Below are 10,787 nucleotides of genomic sequence, written 5' to 3'. Positions count from 1 at the left end.
TTTCGGCCTCCAGGGGAAGAAAGTACTCCCCCTTTTGGCCTGGATGGAGGTGTCTGCTATAGTGGCAGAAGTCTGTTGCAAGCTATCTGCTGGGGCAGTGCTTTCAGAAGCTGTGGTTACCACGTGGCTCATATTTCCAGAGGTTTCAGTCCATGGTCAGCTGGCCTTGTTGCTTTGAGTCTAAAGTGTCTTCCTCTCCTTCCTTCCTAAGGAAAGAAATGACATGGGCCAAAATCTCACATCTGCTGGACTCTGATAAAGCTCTCCTCCTTCTACTGAATTACATCTAGGTTGATGGCCTCATGATGGGAGGTATGAGAGGCAGAGATCACCTGGTAAAACCAGGGAGATTGGGAGGTACGAGAGGCAGAGATCACCTGGTAAAACCAGGGAGATTCAGGCTTGCTCTTTTTTTTTCTTTTCTTTTGTTTATCATGGGGTTTGAAAGCAGGGCCTGGTCCCTGTCCCTGAGACTTTTTTTTTTGTTTAAAGTTAGCACTCTACCATTTGAGGCACAATTTTCCTTCCAGCTTTTGCTAATTTATTGGAAATAAGAATCTCAGAAACTTTCCTGCCTGATCTGGCTTTGAACTGAGATCCTCAGATCTGTCTCCTGAGTAGACTTGCTCTTTTAATAGCAGCACCCTCTCACAAGTACTAAATAGAGATGCAAGAGCCACAGTGATCCCTCCCATGAGCAGTGACCACCCACTAGGCCCCCTTCTTTTTTTTTTTTTAATGTTTTTTTTTTTTTATTGTAAAGATACTATACATAGGGTTACAGTTACATGAGTGAGGTAATGAGTACACTTCCTCTTTAACATTGTTACCCTCTCCATTTTTTTCCCCCTACCATCCCCTCCCTCCCTCCCTTTCCCAGGTTCTTTTTTTTTTTTTGATTGTGATTAAGTGATTACATAATTTCAAACTCACAAGTTCATTCTAACTTTCCTGGAGCAAATTGTCTATCACAGTCTGTAATATATAACAGTGTTCACATGTTATATGCCATATTTGTGATCAGCAGCATGGGGATATTTAGTAGTGGTTCAACCAGATGAGCAGAAGTTCTTTGTTTCTTAAGTCCTGTTAGTTTTGTCGTATCACCTAACATTTTGGATTTAGCATCCACTTATCAGGGACACCATGTACCGTTTGTCTCTTCGTTCTTGGCTTACCTCGCTCAACATGATTCCTTCTAGCTCCATCCATTTCCCTGCAAATGCCATTATTTTGTCATTTCTAATGGCTGCATAATATTCCATTGTGTATAGATACCACAATTTTTGGATCCATTCATCTGTGGTGGGGCACCTAGGTTGTTTCCATATCCTAGCTATTGCGATCAGTGCTGCAATAAACATGGAGGTGCACGTGTCCTTGTATATTGGTTCCTGTTGTTCAGGGTAGATTAGGCCCCCTTCTTAAAAGGTTCCTTCACCTGAACACCACCACAATGAAGGCCACACCTCCAGTTCATGATTTTTTGAGGGACAAATAACACTTAAATCTCAATTCTGGGGTACACCTCTGTGCTGTGCTACCTGGTTACCTTGGCCATGTTAGATAAACTAGGTAACCTCAGTTTTCTGTCTCATAACACTGCCCCACAGGGCTTCCAAAGGATCAGAACACACACAAAGAGCTTTTGCATATGTGACCAATGCAGAAGGTTATACTTTGTAGTATGATTGAACAGAAGATCAAAACTTAAGGAAGGAGTTGGTTGGAGAGTTGAGACTCTCTGCAAGTGTTTGCCTCATTTTTTTGTTTGTGCCTGTAAACATGTGATGGTTTGGGTACATGAGGCTCAGTGGACCAAACAAATTAGGTAAGCAATAGAATATCAACAAGAGCATTCTGTTCTCAAAGTGTGTGTGTGTGCGTGTGTGTGTGTGTGTGTGTGTGTGTGTGTGTGTGTGTGTGTGTGTTTACACAAAGTAGGGAAGGGCTAGGAATCAAGGGCCTAGAAGTTGTGTTAATTTTATGAGAGCTGCTTGTTTATTATTCATGGTTTCCATGAGTGTTTCTGCCGGGAAGGGAACAGCAGAAATAGTCTTCTGTGCCACACTTGAGAACTCTGTGATCCAGGCATGGTGACTAGCCTTGCTGGTATGTAAACGCCATCTACAAACTGAGACAGAGAATGAAGCTCTAAATGTCACATTTGACCCAAAGAGTAAAATGACTTGTAACTGGGGACAACAAGGGCTCAGAGATTCTCAGGGGAGGCTAGGATTTGCATTGACCCTGTCCTCCTGAAGGCTTAGGAAAAATGATAGCTATCAAGAAAGCTGGTCACTAGATGCTCAACCTGTAACCCTAACTACTCAGGAGGCTGAGATCTGAGGATTGTGGTTCAAAGCCAGCCGGTGCAGGAAAGCCTATGAAATCATCTTTAAGTGAAAAAGCTGCATGCAGGCTCTGAGTTCAAGCCCCAGTAACAGCACAGAAAAATTTTTTTTTAAAAAGAGAAGTCTTCCCCAAGATTCCGAGGCCTTAAGAAAGATAAAGATAATTTGTTCTAAGTCACATAGCTTCACCTAACAACAGAGACAGGATTCTAATTTGGCTCTGACACCAAAACTTATGCTGAGAATCTAAAGACTTAATGAAAGAATGCAAGTAAGAGCCAAAGGATATACTGGCTCAGAGGATGGTGACTGACACAAGAATGACAGACACTATGGCTGTTTTATTACTTGTGAACATAACAGTTTCACTGGACAACTTGTTCATAGAGCAGTTTTTGTACTTCAGTGTGATAAGCCTAGGAAACACTAAAATTCCAGAGGTTGTTGTTTGTGTGTGTGTGTGTGTGTGTGTGTGCGCACGCCCACATGCACACCAGGACTAGCATTGAACTCAAGGCCTCACACTCTTGTTTGGCTTTTTTGCTTACAAATCTGTGCTATAACTCTCTGTTTTAAGAGCACCCTTAATAGAAACTGAGAATAGTGGTACATGTCTTTAGTCCCAGAATTTGAGGGCCTAGGAAGAATGACTGTGACTCTGAGGCAAACCTAGGTTCTAGAGCAAGTTCAAAGGGAACCTGGATTTCATAGCCAGAACCTGTGTCAAAACCAACAAAAATGATCTGCAGTATAATTGCCTTGATCCTTGCCTGCAAAGGCCATATACTGGTAAACAGCAAATTCTCTTCCTCTAACCATCTGCTTTGCAGGTTCAAAGTTGGTGGGGGGAAAGTTCATTTGGTTTTGTTTGTTTAGTGCTGACACTGAGGCTTGAATTTAGGGCCTCCTACTCTCACTTGATTTTCTCACTCAAGGCTGAACTGTATCTCCACGTCTGGCTTTTTGCTAGTTAATTAGAGAGGATAGTCTCATGGAAATTCCTTCCCTAAGCTGGCTTTGAACCATCTCAGCCTCCTGAGTAGCTAAGATGACAGGTGTGAGTCACCAGGATCCAGCTTCACTTGGCTTTAAAAGGTAAGAATTTGTTCAGGAGTGAAATTCAAAATGGACCATGTGATTGATTTCAAATATGGTTATAGGCTACAGGGTTATTACAGATACATACTTGTTTTCTATGAAACATAAAAATTAGCCAAAAGGGGCTGGGAAGTTGGCTTAGTGGTAGAGTGCTTGCCTTGTACGCATGAGGCCCTGAGTTCGATTCCTTAGCACCACATAAGCAGAAAAAAAGTCACAGGTCTACCTGTGTGCCTAGATTGTTATAGGCTTGATACCAGGATCTGGCTTTTGTGTGCTTTTCTTGTTTTTTGTTTTTGTTTTTATTGTTCTGTTTTATTTGGTTTGTCATACTGTGTTAGTAATTATTATTAGTTTGATTATTTTATTGGATATCCTAGTACCTCCTATGAATTTAGGATTATGGGAGATCAACAATGAAATAACATGATTCCACCCTCGAGGGGACATGATCTGATTGGTCTAAAATCAGGAGCTTCAATCTTTTTTTTGGGGGGGGGGTCCAGTCATGGGGGCTGAACTCTGGGCCTGGGTGCTGTCCCTCAGCTCTTCAGCTCAAGGCTAGTGCTCTACCTCTTGAGCCACAGCACCACTTCTGGCTTTTTTCTTTTTGCTAATGTGGTGCTGAGGAATCGAACCCAGGGCCTCAGGCATGCAAGGCAAACACTCTACCACTGAGCCACCTTCCCAGCCCCTAGGAGCTTCAATCTTATGGTATCAGCGAACGTGAATTACTAATGCTCCCAGGAAAGCCAGGGAAGGGGTTAAAGGAGTCAACTTGAGGCCATTGAGAATAGTGGTACATGCCTTCAGAATTTGAGGGGCTTTGAGCTTTGAGCTCAGAGGTGGAGCTGGACCCCTCTTGGTACAGGTGTTTGGGCTGAAGACCTTGAATTTGCTTGACTTGTTTGCTCAGTTGGGGTTCTACCTTTGCTTTTTGCTATTTGGGAGGTGGAGTCTTATGAACTTTTCTGGCTTCAGACTGTGATTCCCTGGTTCTTGGATTGCAGGCATGAGCCACCAGCACCTGACTTCACCTCCTCTTCTTCATTTGTTATTTCCATTTCTCTCTTCCTTCCTTTGGCATTCCAGTATAAACCATTTTAACATCAAAAAAGGCAAACTGGAGACAACTTATTTTTAATTGTGCTGGTCCAGGGGCTTGAACTCAGTGCCTGGGGTGCTATCCCTAAACTTTTTTTGCTCAAGGCTACTTCTGGCTTTTTCTGAATAGTTTATTGGAGGTAAGAGTTTCACAGACCCTCCTGCTTGGACTGGCTTTAAACTGTGATTCTCAGATCTCAGCCTCTTGAGTAACCAGGATTACAGGTATGAGCCACTGGCACCTGACTAACGTACCATCTTAACCATCTTTAATTACAGTTTAGTGGCATTCAGTAAATTCACCTATTCTTATGCAGTCATTCATCTCTAGAGCTCTTTTTATCTTACAAAATGGAATCTCAGTGATAATTAAACTCCCCATTTTATCTCCTCCCTACTCTGCTTTCTTCCTGTGGACTTGACTACTCTAGTACCTCATGTAAACAGAATTACACATTGTTTGTTTATGGCATACTTCATTCTGCATGGTGTCTTCAAGTTTATCCATGTAAGTATGTATTAGAATTTCACTTTTTTTTAAAGCCTACATAATATTTGTTTGCATGCACATAGCTCATTTTCTTCATGCATTCATCCATCCCTGGACACATGAGCTACTCCATCTTGTAGTGGTAGTGCACAATGCTGTTGTGAACACTGCACAAGTGTGTCTTTGCTTTCAGTTCCTGTGTGTGTGTGTGTGTGTGTGTGTGTGTGTGTGTGTGTGTGTGTGTGTTGCAGTAGGACTTAAACTTAGGGCTTGGGCACTGCCCTTAGCTTTTTCGCTCAAGGCTAGTGCTGTACTACTTGAGCCACATCTCTATTTCTGGCTTTTCAGTGGTTAATTGGAGGTAAGAGTCTCAAGGACTTTCCTGCCTGGGCTTGGCAAACCTCCATCCTCAGATTTCAACTTCCTGGGTAGCTAGGATTTCAGGTGTGAGCCACTAGTGCCAGACTAAACTTTTACTTCCCTAATCAATGCAGACAGGAAGGTAGACCTGTCCTACAAACACTGAAGAGGAAGTAGAATCTTGGCAGGACAAAGAGTTTGCCAAGGGTCAGACCAGGTACTGAACAGGCAAGATGCTGTTAGGTCAAGTTTATAGACTACAGAAATTCATTCATCTGAGGGGCCAGGCCTAAAAAAGCACTATATGTAAATATTACTAGTGGTTTTCTGTATTTAGAAGTGATCTTTTGAAATATTAACACCCTTCAAATTTAAACTTTAGTATTTTGCTTAAAATAAAAACTAAACTATTTCCATTTATGAGTGCTTCACACGTATTTTGTTAGTTATGGATGGTAAAACAAAATAGAATAGTCAATATTTATGTCTGGTGCTAAGTCTCTAAAATTTTCCATAGTTTAATATTTTAATATTTTTGTTTTAGACAAACATGCTTGTTGTCAAATGTTGGGGAATTTTAGTGAAAATTCAGAGATTAAAATCCACCTATATTTCCATAACCTAGTTTTGTGTGTGTTTTAATATATTTATTAATAGGGTGATTTTAGGGTTACCAAAATCTGAGTGAGATTTGGAAGCATGGCTCAAGTATTAGAGATCCCGGCTAGCAAGGGAGAAGTCTTGGATTCAATTCCTAGTACCTCAAAATAAACCAAGTAAAAATTACAGATTTCTGGTCCACCTCACATCTCTCTTCAGAGACAGTTTTTTTTGTTATTTGTTATTTTTTTTTCCTTTCCCTCTTGCTGAGTTTGAGATTGAACCCACAGTCTTCTGCTTGCTAGGTAAATATACTACCACTGAGCTACAAACCCAGTCCTAGACCCCACTGTATTTTAAAAATTTTTTATTTATTTATTTATTCCAGTCCTGGGGCTTAAACTCAGGGCCTGGGCATTGTCCTTGAGCTTATTTGCTCAAAGCTAGCATTCTACCACTTGAGCCACAGAGCCACTCCGGCTTTTTCTGAGGAATCAGACTTAGAGGTTCATGCATGCTAGGTAAGCACTCTATCACTAAGCCATATTCCTAACTCTCCAATATATGTGTACATATATATATATATATATATGTACACATATATATTATAAATTATATATATATAATATATATATAAATATATACATATTTATATATATATAAATTATATATATATATATATATAATTTTATTTTTTTGGTTGTGGGGCTTGAACTTTGGGCCTGGGCACTGTCCCTGAACTCTTCAGCTCAAGGTGAACACTCTACCACTTGAGACACAGTGCCACTGATGGTTTTCTGGCTGGAGATAAGTCTCATGGACTTTGCTTGCTGGGCTGGCTTTGAATTGTGATCCTCTGATCTCAGCCTCCTGAGTAGCTAAGATTACAGGCATGAAACACCGATGCCTGGCTCCCCACTATATTTTTAACATCTTATATTGTAGTATAGTATTTGAATGAGCTGATCCTGGTACATTATGATGAACTAACCTCTTTTTACTCTGTTGTAGACACAACTAGTTTTAACAACTGGGTGACCTATATCCAACATTACAGTACCAAACAGGAGTGATTTCCGTATTTCAAAAGCACTGGCTGGGAAGGTGGCTCAGTGGTAGAGCACTTGCCTTGCATGCCTGAGGCCCTGGGTTCGATTCCTCAGCACCACATAAGCAAAAAGAAAAAAGCTGCAAGTGGTGCTGTGGCTCAAGTGGTAGAGCACTAGTCTTGAGCTGAAGAGCTGAGGGACAGCGCCCAGGCCCAGAGTTCAGGCCCCATGACCGGACCCCCCCCCCAAAAAGCATATATAAAATGAATTCTGACTTTACTGAATAGTATACTAATTTCATACCTTCTGGTTTCTAAAGAGTGGTTATTGCTGGGTGCTGGTGGCTCACACCTGTAATCCTAGCTATTCAGGAGGCTGAGATCTGAGGATCATGGTTCAAAGCCAGCCCCAGCAGGAAAGTCCATGAGACTCTTATCTCCAATAAACCACTAGAACACCAGTAGTGGGGCAGTGGATCAAGCAGTAGAGCACTCGCTGTGAGCTGAAGAGCTGAGGGATAGTGCCCAAGCCCAGAGTTCAAGCCCCATGACCAACCAAAGCCAAACAAGCAAAAAGAATGGGTATTGATTGTTCTTTAATTGTAATAAAAGTGGTACCTATTTATAATAATCACTCTGGCACATTAGAACAACTCAAAGGAATCCTATGAAAAACTGTACTCTGTGTGTGTGTGTGTGTGTGTGTGTGTGTGTGTGTGTGTATGTAGCGAGGACCCCTTGGGCTAGAACTCAAGGACTGGGAGCTGTTCCTTAGTTTTATTGCTCAAGGCTGGTGATGTACCACTTGAGCCTCACCTCTGTTTGTGGCATTTTGGTGGTGATTAATTGGACATAAAAGTCTCACGGACTTTTCTGCCAAGGGTGGCTTAGAACTTTGATCCTCAAATCTCAGTCTCCAAAGTAGCAAGATGTGATCCACAGATGCTAGAGGAAAAACCTCACTTTTTAAAAAGAATGCAGTTCTTTAAGGATTTCCCTTAGTTGTTTAACAAGAAATAATCCCGGACATTTGTGGCACACAGAGATCCTGAAGCAGAAGCGTTTCTTCTCTGTGGTTTTCACGAGAATGAACGATTAGATTCTGAGCCAAATAGGAAAAGTGATAGTCATTGGTCTTTAAGGGGAGTTCACTGAAACAATGTCCCCCTCCCCTGGCCCCCTTCCTCCCCCCCTAGCCCCCCGCGGGAGGCCCTGGAGGAGGGAACTGCACAATCCGCATTTTGCATTCCCCTTGGCCCCCAAGGCTAGAGCATGCACGCAGTCACGGGCTGGCAGCGTGGGAACTCCGGGCAGAGGTGGGGGCGGGGTGGGCGTGCGGGCCGGTTGCCAGGCAACAGGGAGCTGCTCCCACCCAGCGCTGGGCTGAGGTGGAAAGTCAGAGGAGAACTGGGTTTGGGGAACTAGTTTGTGAGTGGCAGTGTGGAGGTGGCAGGGGTGGCAGGAAGGGAGCCGTGCTAGGCGGAAAACTTACGGTTGTCAGAATAAGGGTGGAGGTGGTGGTGGGAGAAGCCTAGAGGGGGTGCGGGGAGGGGGCGTGGCTTCAGAGGAATTGGCGGGTGGAGGTGTGGCCTGGGAGTAGAGCTACTAAGTAATTCGGGACGACGTGCAGGGTAGAGAAGCAAAGTAAGTTAGGGGCGTGGCCAGGAATCAGGAGGCGTGGCTACAAGTGGCCTTCCACTGGGAAGGGCGTGGCCTGAGGTGAGCGGCTTGGCGGGCGTGGTCTGAGGTGAGCCACTTTGAAGAGAGTATCCTACGGGAGGGGGGGGTAGGGGAAGGGGCGGGGAAATTGGCTCGGGAGGCGTGGCCCCAGGAGCCGATAAGGGGTGTGGCCGATTGGGGGAGGGGAGGTAGCAGGCCTGGGGGCGTGGCTCCGGGTGGCCGGCGGCCGCGCGCGGGTGAGAGCCGGCGCCGCGCTTTCTTTCTCAGGCCGCCCGGCGGGTTGCTAGCCCTGAGGCGGTACCACCGAATCGGACGAGTTCGGGGCTCCACCTGCCCTGGGAGCGGCCCCTTTGGGGTGGCAGGGACGCTAGCTTTGGAGCCTCGGTCGAATGGGGACCCGGCGAGGTGAGACGGCACTGAAGGGTGGCGTTGGGGGCCGGGGCCGGGCGGCTGTGCCCGGCCGACGCGGGGCGCAAGTCGCTCGGGAGGGCACTCGCGGTGGGCGGGGAGGAGGCCGGGCGCGGCCGTGAGCCCTAATCAATGTCCCCCGTCCCTGGGCGGGGGGGTGTCCTGATCCCTTGGGTTTGTGGGATCCTGCCCGGGCTGCTCACCTGTTGGGCCGCGGCGAGCGCGCCCTGGCTGGCCGGAGTGGCTCGGCGCCCCTGGGCTGCCGCGCAGCGCTGTCGCCGGGCCGCGCGCGCGGGTGGCGGGCGTGCTCCCGGCGGCTTCCAACAGGATCTGTCCGAGACGGCTTTTGACCCTGAAACCCAACCCGGTGCTCCCCTGCACTCGGGCCTGGCCTGTCCAGGAGTTGTGCCAGGAGCTCTGGGACAGAGCTAGGGGGAGCCGAGGGGGGGTCCAGGGTCCCCCTTCTCCACCTGCCCCCTGCTCCGGCGGCGTGACCCGTGAGTGCATCCAGGGGACCGCGAGTGCTTCCCGGAGCCCTTGTCCTAGAAACCCACGTCTCTCCTCAGGTCCTAAAAACGAGGCTCAATCTGGGAAGGAAGACTTTGGGACCCAGTGTCTGTCGTCACGGGACCGGAGAGAGAGAGGGGGGAGTTGGGCAGAGTTGGCTTGCCTCCATTTCTGCTCAGGACGTGGGGGAATTGGTCTCTGAACCCTGGGAAGGTAGAATGGAAGCCAACTGGTGTTTGCCAGCGATCAGGGAACTCAGGTGACCTGTACTGGCCGGCCACCCAACGGACTGTGCAATTGCAGAGCTCGAGCGAATTCCTGCTCCAAGTGAAAAAAGTACGATAGAGATAAACACATTTAAACAACACACCAAAGCAAGCAAGCAAGCAAGCAAAGAATTTTAGGTTCGTTGTTTCTCAGCATCGATAATCATGTAGATAAAAGGAACAATAATTTAATTTTTTCTCAGCGCTTGTTAAACTCATATATTGTCCCTGCCCCGCCGGGTTTTCTGAGCATCTTCACCATGTTGTCCTATTTAATTTAATTTTCACTGTGTAGCCCACCAGGTTTCCCAGCATTTCTCTCTCTCTCTCTCTCTTTCTCTCTCTTTCTCCACCCCCCCCCTTTGGTATTCCACCTGCTGAGAGGCACAGAAAATTCACTCCATTTTCTTTTCGGTTTTGCTCTCCCCTCCCTTCCTATTTTCTTTTTATGCCTTTAAACTTTTCCTATAAATGCACTCTCTCACGTTCTGTCCCCGCGTTCGGTCCCCTTCCCGCCCCTCTTTCCAACTTCCCCTCCATTGTTCTCTGGGTGCCTCTTAATTATGCACCTCACCAAGGGCTGCCAGTCCTTCCCTGCCCCTCCCCCACCTTCTAGAGCTTGATGGGGCTGGTTCTTATCCAGCATTCTAATTTTCATCTTTTCCCTTGGGCCCCAAATTTGCCATCTTCTCTTCATCCTGCTCTCCTAGATGAAGATCTCCTTCCTTATATCCTTGGGCATGCTTCCCCCACCCCCCTCCCCCAGCCTTTTTATCTGCTTCTCCCTCAACTAAGTGCTTGCCCTAGCCCCAGCCCCAGCTACCCTCCTAGCACACCTGATCTTAGGTCCTTCTGTTGTAGGTTTTACAGGG

At 46.1% G+C, this 10,787-nt stretch overlaps 1 protein-coding gene across 1 annotated transcript in view; it reads left to right on the top strand.

The window, feature by feature from the left end:
- Nucleotides 1–9,013: 9,013 nt before the first annotated feature.
- Nucleotides 9,014–10,787, top strand: part of Spata13 (spermatogenesis associated 13) — a 124,386-nt gene continuing 122,612 nt past the window's right edge. Inside the window, exon 1 of the mRNA XM_042685695.1 lies at nt 9,014–9,139. The gene's annotated coding sequence lies outside the window, so the exon portion shown is untranslated. The remainder of the gene's footprint in view (nt 9,140–10,787) is intronic.

Source organism: Dipodomys spectabilis, unplaced genomic scaffold (assembly GCF_019054845.1).
Source record: "Dipodomys spectabilis isolate Male_0828 unplaced genomic scaffold, ASM1905484v1 ptg000095l, whole genome shotgun sequence".
In the NCBI taxonomy this organism is placed as follows: Eukaryota; Metazoa; Chordata; class Mammalia; order Rodentia; family Heteromyidae; genus Dipodomys; species Dipodomys spectabilis.
Note: the sequence above shows the minus strand (reverse complement) of the source record. Positions and strands in the feature narration are given on the sequence as shown.